At 34.7% G+C, this 8,387-nt stretch overlaps 1 long non-coding RNA gene across 1 annotated transcript; it reads left to right on the top strand.

The window, feature by feature from the left end:
- The first annotated feature begins 1,790 nt into the window (after window positions 1–1,790).
- Window positions 1,791–4,329, top strand: LOC129284225 (uncharacterized). Its single transcript, XR_010295079.1, has 3 exons — window positions 1,791–2,119; window positions 3,396–3,492; window positions 4,244–4,329. It is a non-coding gene; the product is annotated as an uncharacterized LOC129284225 (long non-coding RNA).
- Window positions 4,330–8,387: the final 4,058 nt, after the last annotated feature.

Genomic DNA, 8,387 nt, shown 5'->3' with positions numbered 1-8,387 from the left:
TCATAAAAAATCATCCATATTTGCATCATATCAAGTTCAGGTGACAGGTCATCAGGACATGTCATCAGAGGTCATGCAAAGGTCACGATGCGCACGTACGCGCGCGTCAAAATAAAAAAATACCCCAAATCAACCGTGGTCAAGTTTGGGTACGTTTCAGGTCATTTTGAGCATGTCAAGAATTTGCGCGCGCACAGGTATGCGTGCGCGTTCTTGCACCTACCATCGGTATGCATCTTCGAGTCGTCATTTATTTTATGTCTGTCCATTGACCATTATCTTCTGATTAATTTGATACCTCATTCAGCCTCTTACGACCAATAATACGGGAATGCGCGTCCATTCAAATTTGCATTACACGCGCATGCAAACTCGCAAAATAAGTCATAAGTGGGCAAAAATATGCCTATATAAAATTCACTGTAGCTCTTCAGGGAGTCCGTTGACCCCCAATTTTTCCTCACTCTTGGACATAGTCAAAATCTCATCTGGAGATTGGATAATTAAGTCAAAATTACGATAGAAGTGAAAATTAGACATTTTCGCAATTACGTCAACGTATTTATGCATATTTGACGGTATATTCCTTATTACTGGTCAATTTTTTCGCAAATTTTAATATGATGCAGTGAAGACAATTCTCTACAAATAATGTGTGAATGATATTCACTTTCAACCACAGCATCAGTGCGTTATGACCTGTTTAAGTTTTTGCAAATTTTTTCTGGACCTAATTTTTGAGAATTTTTTTTTTTTTAATGCTTTATTGATCAATTGTACGGTCTTGCTGAAAATTTAAAGCCCACTTGCCTTGCGGTTTTTTATGTAGGACATTTTTTTTTATTTTGCTGGAACTTTTTAAGAGGTAGTTTTAACATTGTAATACATCATTTATGTATTTTTGGGTAAACGCTGCAATATTGAAACGCTATTTGGTTGATAAATTTCATTCCGGACATTTTGTGGAAAATCCTGGATTTTTTTCTATTTGGTTATTTTCTCTAAATATAACATATAACAAATTTTCAGATACCTTCTGTGAAATTAAAAATTTTGCAATTTAGTTAAATACACATTTTCCCGAAATTTTGCGGGAAAATTGCCAGTATTTGAATCTTTTACCTGACTTTTTTCAGTAAAATCATCAAGAAAGAATTATCAAGTAAATGTTAAAGTCATACACAATTCTTGACGGAAAATATGATGTGAAATTTTTAGGAATTTGCAGAAATTTTTCTAACATTTCCCCCCAAAAATTCTACTTCATTCTTTTATCAAATACATCACTGATGAGTTTTGAAGTGAATGCTATGAAATTGTAGCATTGCCAAACTTCTCATTAAAAATAATTGAAATTTAGCAGAGATTTTGAATAAAAATATCTAAGATATTTTAGTTTTCAAAAAGTATCACTTATGAATTTTCAAGCATTCTGTGAAATTGATACCCACTGACATTGTGAAAATTCTTGCTTGAAATCTTAAAAGAAAAATTGCTAACAGTACAAAGAAATTTTAAAAAGATTTTGCATAAAAACATGAAACTGTCGATTAAAAATTAGCTGCTCTGAAAATGAAGGCGCCTTTCATTGCGCAATTTTGGAAAGCCAATTTCGGTAAATCGTCTGAAATTTTTGAGGAGTTTTTAGGGCATTTTACGTGCTCCAAACTCTATTTCGTATTATCACCACCATTATTAGAATCATCACGGTTGTCATCACCACATTAATAATCAAATTTAACAATGGTCAAAATGTATTCCTATGGGCCCGAATTCACAAAGGTGGACTAAAGTTATACCCGGGGTATAAAACGCGTCATTTGACGTCATTTTAATCCATGGACTAAAGTTAGCACCTAGGGGCTAACTTTTGCGATTCACAAAGGTCGACTAAAGTTATACCGGGGTATAAAACGCGTCATTTGACGTCACGACTTAGTCAGCTCTTTGGGGTGGACTAAATCGGTGGGTTAAAGTTAGTCCACTGTTTTAACCAATCAGAGAGCAGCATTTCGATTGCGGAAAAGTTTGCTGCAAGAAAAAAGTGTTTTGGGCAGAGACGAGATTCGGTGTGATCGGCTTATCTAAAGCTTCATATTTCACGACTTCGACCGAGATTGTAAGTAAATTACATAATTTTTGGAGCTTAAATCATGACGGAGCCTTTAGTTCCATCTGTAACTATTATTGATAGCTTTAACTTTCCAAAAGGTATACTCGAAAACTTGAAATGGTATCTGAATCATTGTTATCGTCGCGTCTCTAAGCTGCTCAGTCCCAGCCATGTACTTTTGTGTGCGTTCATATCTATGAGCATTGCAGTGCGAGACGCAATTAGCGTACACTACACAGGCCAGGTAGGCGTGATTGAAAGGTCGATACTATTTGCTAGTTATGTCAGGCAGTGATTTTCGATTTCGTGTGATTTTCATGGAATTTTTGTTGTCTACGATACCCCTGCCACTCCTCCTGGCCTGCCACTCCTCCTGGCCCTGCCAACACAGCTACTGTGCATCTAATTTTGTCTGAGACTGAAGCAAGGCCAACAAGGCAAGTCCAGGAGAGCAGCAATACAAATAAGTTTTTTTAACACTACAATACAGAGCCGGTCTAACTTAGACATTCTACTCTGGGCTGGCTTTGTCTTGGCTTGGATAGATGGTCAAGCTATGAAGCTTACCTGGTAGCCATGTTAGAGTTAGTCCTACAACATCGTTGGGAGTAAAAAAAATATTTTAATAAGGGTCAACTCTAACTAGTAACTTAAGGCTAAGCCCTGATTAAATTATTTTTTGAAAAAATATTCAATAAAGATTGGGTTCCACTCACCGCTGTTTACTCCAACAGCTATAAATGAGCTGATTTTACTTTTACTAAAACTAAGTTTTACTGACCTTCGGCATTGCATTTGCGATCACTTATAGATTTACGGTGTCGTCAAAACATTAAAAAATAATGGAAATCCTAGGCCTAATTGATTATTTGAGTAGATCTAACTGAGGTCTAACTTTGAAAATTCTCTCTTTTGGGGGTTATTATAAACTCTACCCCACCCTCTTTGTTTCAAGTATTTTTTTTTCACAAGGAGTCCCAATGTTATATTCACATGAGACCACAGACAAGTGCATTTGATCTTCAGTCCTCTACATTTGTAGTAGACCGATAAATAGGTTTATTTCTGTCAGGGATATGCTCCCCTGAGATTTCATGTGGCTCCGCAGCATCCCGTCCCACCAAAAAAAAATCAGAAAATGTTGAACGACTCCTCTGAAACAGCGGATTTTATCAATCTACATTTGTAGCTGCTTTATTATTTTTTTCTTTGATATACCTTGACATTGCAGTATGATTGATGAATAAATATTTTTTTCCTTATTTTTTTTCTTCCATATCAGCAACAGACCATACATACTCGGCAGATTGTGCTCAATCAAGACAAAGCAAACATGGCTCACAATTTTGAACTGCTGTGCCGTCTTGCAAGAGAGTGAGGTATGCCTTATCAATTCATATTTAAAAAAAATTAAATGTCATTAAAATGGCCTTTTTTAATAAAATATTATTTCTGGGATTTGAATTCATCATGTAATTGTAAATGTATCATGTGACATGTATGTTACTTTTTCATTCTTGTCATAGTAATTGACAAAAAAGAAAAGGGGGGACCTTGCTTGTGTGTTATTAACATATATATTTGTCTACTGGTCACTAGGCTTGTTGATCTCCAATTAATCCTGACATTTTGTTGAATATTTATTTAAAAGAGAGAAAGAAAGCATTGTCAGTCTGATGAATGCCGGGGGGGGGGGTAGAAAAAAAGGCTTAATGAGACTTTGATGAAGATTCATGAAAATATGTTTTATTCGAAAGTCACTCGCCAGCAATAACCTCTATTTGTGTAAACAAAGTTCCATAAAATTAGTGCCTTGCCTTCATTATTAAAGCCAATTGAAAGTGATTCAGTAAATCAGTTTTCATAGAAGCATCTCTATGACGTGCGTGGTTTGATCAATGATGATGATCAGCAACAATTGGCAGGTTTTTTTTCTTCACTTTTACAAGTAGGTAAATAGAAAAGCTACTAATGTCAATTAGAATTTTTATCCTATCTTTTTTTAAGGATTTCTGTATAATCTTTCACATTCTGTTCCTCATTTTAAACACTTTTGAATTAAATGAAATTCAAAGAGTAAATTGCCCATTCATGGTGACTCTTAAACACAATCTTTTAACTTCCATGCAGATTCAGCAACACATAGAAAGACCACAGCATGGATTAAGAGACAGGAAGAATCCATTTGAATACTACGAGGATGAACCTCTCAGAGTGGGGGTACCAACAGAGAGAACCACACATTGCCTGTCATGTTACAGGTTTTGACAGGACTTTGTTTTATGTCATTGGTGAGTTTTCATGTGCGAATTATAAAGCAGAGGGTAATTGGGGGGGGGTCAAATTATGTTCTATGAAAGTGATTTTCCAGGCCAAAAATGATGAGATTTTGATAAAGAACAATTCGACTAGCAAAAACCATCAATATTGGATGGAGAATTATGAATTGATTCAGTTTTAAAGTTTTACATAACTTGGGGGAAACAGTTCTGTGTATCTCATATGCAATATTCATATCCCCACTTGTTCTCTAGTGATCTGAAATCATAATCATTATTTTTTTTTCCTCCAGGAATGTAAAAATGGGGTTGACTGCTGATTATATATTTAAGATAGTTATTGCGAGTTCAGAATAATGTAAGGATCAAGGATTGAAAGTATCTAGTCATGAAAATTAAGTTTTATGTTTTGCTTAGCATGCAGATTTTCCATTGAGTAATTGTCGCCAGAGCAAATATCATGGAACCCTTGTACATTAATGTGTGGAAAATGTGTGGATGTGACATCATCAGGCTATTTCTTGCATATTCATGAAAACATGCACATGTTTCACAGAAATAATTAATGCAAAACCTAATATTCATTATTAATCATCCAAATTGTATGATTTTTGTTTCTGCTTTCAGCCAGGAGTACTAGTAACCCCTTACAGGGGAGGGGGAGTGTTGGGGGTATTTCACAGAAAGGTTTTTGTCGGAATGAAACATGTAACCCTTTGGGTTGGAAATAGGTGGGGATTTTATTTTTCTCTCATTTTTTACAATGTAGCAACATTTTTTAATACAAATATGTCATATTCAAGTGGGAAATTATCATGAAGGATGATTTATAACCACCCAAAAAGAAATATTGGTATGTCATTTCAGCTTAACAGAGATATTCTCCATTTTGCATGGATTTTTATTGCAGTAGAGTTTTTTTTTAATGAATCGAAGAAAAATCTCTTTAAGCAGTTCCAGTGCATCATAAACATCAGGTCATAACAGAAGCACAATGTTTGCAAACGTAAATGGTAAAGTATCAATTGGCTTTCATATCAATAAACCAATTACATAACATCACTTATCATTCGATAATTAAAGGTACCTTTTAGAAGATGCAAGCAGACGAAGCAACTATATCACAGTCATCCGTGTGCAGAATCATCAAAGATTTTTCTGAGGCAATAGCAAGGAGTAACAGTCAATGAAGTTTCCGATGACGAGAAATTCAAACCACCCAGCGACAATTTGATGATTGCTACAGGTTTCCAAGAGTCATAGGTGCTATCGATTGGGGCCAATCCAGGCCATGTCTGCATCAGGAGTCCTGATGGGGAACAAGCCCTGTACTTAGCAGGAAGAACAGGTCTTCTGTAAATGTATAGGTTGGTATACTCACTCAGTTTTTAATGTGGTATTCTCTGTATTCAACACCTACTAGAGGTATGTGATAATGAAGAAAAAATATATTGGCCCCTACTACATACTGTCTTTTATCAAGTTTCAATCTTGTTGTTGGTCAAATTTTCTTAATATGTGAAATAAGACAATTTTAAAGATTTCACTGAAGAAAAAAATATAGATAATCTGCTAACTTTCCTATTGCAGGAGAAATGAAAAATAGGGGAAAAAAATGCATTTTGCTTATTCAGGTAAAGGAGGTATTAATTGCTTGATCAATGAAGATATATTTGCAGAAAGAATACCGAAGAGCAAATTTTCTAATATTCATTTTGTTTTGATCCTTATTGCAGGTATCCGTTGCTCCCCTCTTTGATGAATTCCTGCCTGCATTCTGTTGTCAATAGAAAAGGACGGTGTGCTACGGGTGTAAGCATTCCATTGGATTATCTGTGCATGAAAGTGGACACTTGTGATAAAAAATGGTAGCTTGGTTGTAGTGGCGTACCTAGGATTTTCCACAGGGAGGGCAAAACCGTTTGGCCGAAAAATTTTACAAGTAAAAAAAAAAAGGTCTTCAATCACAAATAAAGGATTTCGTACCAGAAATAAAATTGACAAGCAAAAAAAAAAGTTGTTCAAGCTCGTCAGGGGGGCAGGTATACGTCCTTTGCATGGGTTGTGGCTCGTCAGGGGGGGGGGGGCAGAGTGCCCCCCCCCCGTAGGTACGCTAGTGCTTGGTTGATAGGATGTATTCATGCATTCCGATTTATCATTAGTGATCAAATGACCATCTTGCTTTTTAAAAACCCAAGTTCACAACATTTTTCTTGTTTGATAAAAGGTTTGGGACGTGAATTCCACGATATAAATGACACATATGATGGGCTAATGTATAAGCAGGGACATGAGAGGTATAAGCAACATTTTTTTCATGCTTAATTAAGTTTGGCATGAGATGGACTTGGTCTTTCTTATGATTCAAGTCTATTTTATACCAATTTTGTTTTAATCAACAATCAATGTTTTAAGTCTCATGATTTCAATTTCAAAACATCTTTGTTAATTAAATATTCATTTTTTCCTTAGCATTTGCATCTTCTTAATTTATCAAATTTAAATTATAAGATATCATTTTTGCTGAATATCCTTTTTTTCACCTATTTTCATAGGCCCTAAGATACATTTCTGTAGTAAGCACTATAAATACATTGCAAGCTATTATCATTTGTTTGATATTACTATTTTATAGAATCATCTTTTAATTTCTTTCAGAAAGATATTTGACAAATTACTTGTGATGTCCATGCTTTAGCTGTAGAGTTTAAAATCTTCATTAAACTTTATTTAATCCGTTGTTTATCTATTTTCATTCAGAGTTTCTGAAAACGTAAACATATCATTTGTATCATGTAAAGAATTTCAATCTACCTTAAAAAGTAATGCACTAAATAAACTGCTCTGTCTACTACACATGTACATATAAGTTTTGATTTTAAAGGTCAAGTCCTCCCCAGAAAAAATTCGATTTGAATTAATAGAAAAAAAATCACCGAGCATAATGCTGAGAATTTCATCAAAATCTGCGTCGGTTGTAAAATAGGAACGTTATGAAATTTTCAAGTTTGGCTTATTTTTCACAACACAGTTATATGCACAGATCAGTGACATGCAAATGAGACAGTCAATGATGTCCACATGTTCAGGGGGGGGGGCTAATCTTGGTTTCACTTGACAATGAAGAGAAAATTTGAATATTTCATCTCGTAGAATAAAAAGAAATAGTTTGCATGCCGACTGGGATGTACATATAAGTTTGTAGTCAAGCAAAACTTTAAAAATGTCATAACTTAATATCTTTACATCAGATTTTGATGAAATTTTCAGTGTTACGCTCGTTGTGTTTTTCTCTTTTTATTCAAATCAACTTTGTGGGGGTGGACTTGTCCTTTTATATTGTTTTCAAGTAATTGTGTCAGGAGAAAACAAAAATGAAATTCTTTTATCAATTCTGTCCATATGTTGCATGGTTCATCGTTCTTGCAGGAGGCAAAAAATAAATTTATATAAGAAAGTCTTATTTTATTTACTTTCAGATAAAAATTGTGCTAAGGAGAGATTAAGGTTATGTGTAAGACAGGGGTGGTGGTAATGGTATGTTGGTTAAGGTTGTGTATGAAGAAAGTCAAGTGATTGCTTGCTTGTGCAGGAGGATATACTTCAAGAAACTTGTTGTAAGGCATAATGCAAAATTATTTATAATAGAACTTAATTGAGAGAAAAGTATTTGGCACGTTAAGATGCACAATAATGTACATGTGATTGAAGCAAATGAGAAATGAAAGGAGTAAAGGTAGCTACATGTGTCACTGAGAGAATTGCCTGTGGTGTTATATTTATAGCATAAATCTTTATTTTAGGAAATTTAGTCCCTTCAGTTTGAAAGTATAGAGGGCGGACCATGGACCACTGACCATGGAAAAAAGTCCCCCCCCCAAAAAAAAAAAAAAAAAAAAAAACATTACCAAGAAAAGAAAGAAAGGTGAAACACATTATTTTTCCTTGCTCGCAAGTTTTTATTTTACCTGATATGCCATATTTAGCCCACTGAT

Source organism: Lytechinus pictus, chromosome 11 (genome assembly GCF_037042905.1).
Source record: "Lytechinus pictus isolate F3 Inbred chromosome 11, Lp3.0, whole genome shotgun sequence".
Taxonomy (NCBI): Eukaryota; Metazoa; Echinodermata; class Echinoidea; order Temnopleuroida; family Toxopneustidae; genus Lytechinus; species Lytechinus pictus.
The sequence above is the reverse complement of the archived record's forward strand: the minus strand, read 5'-3'. Positions and strand labels throughout refer to the sequence as shown.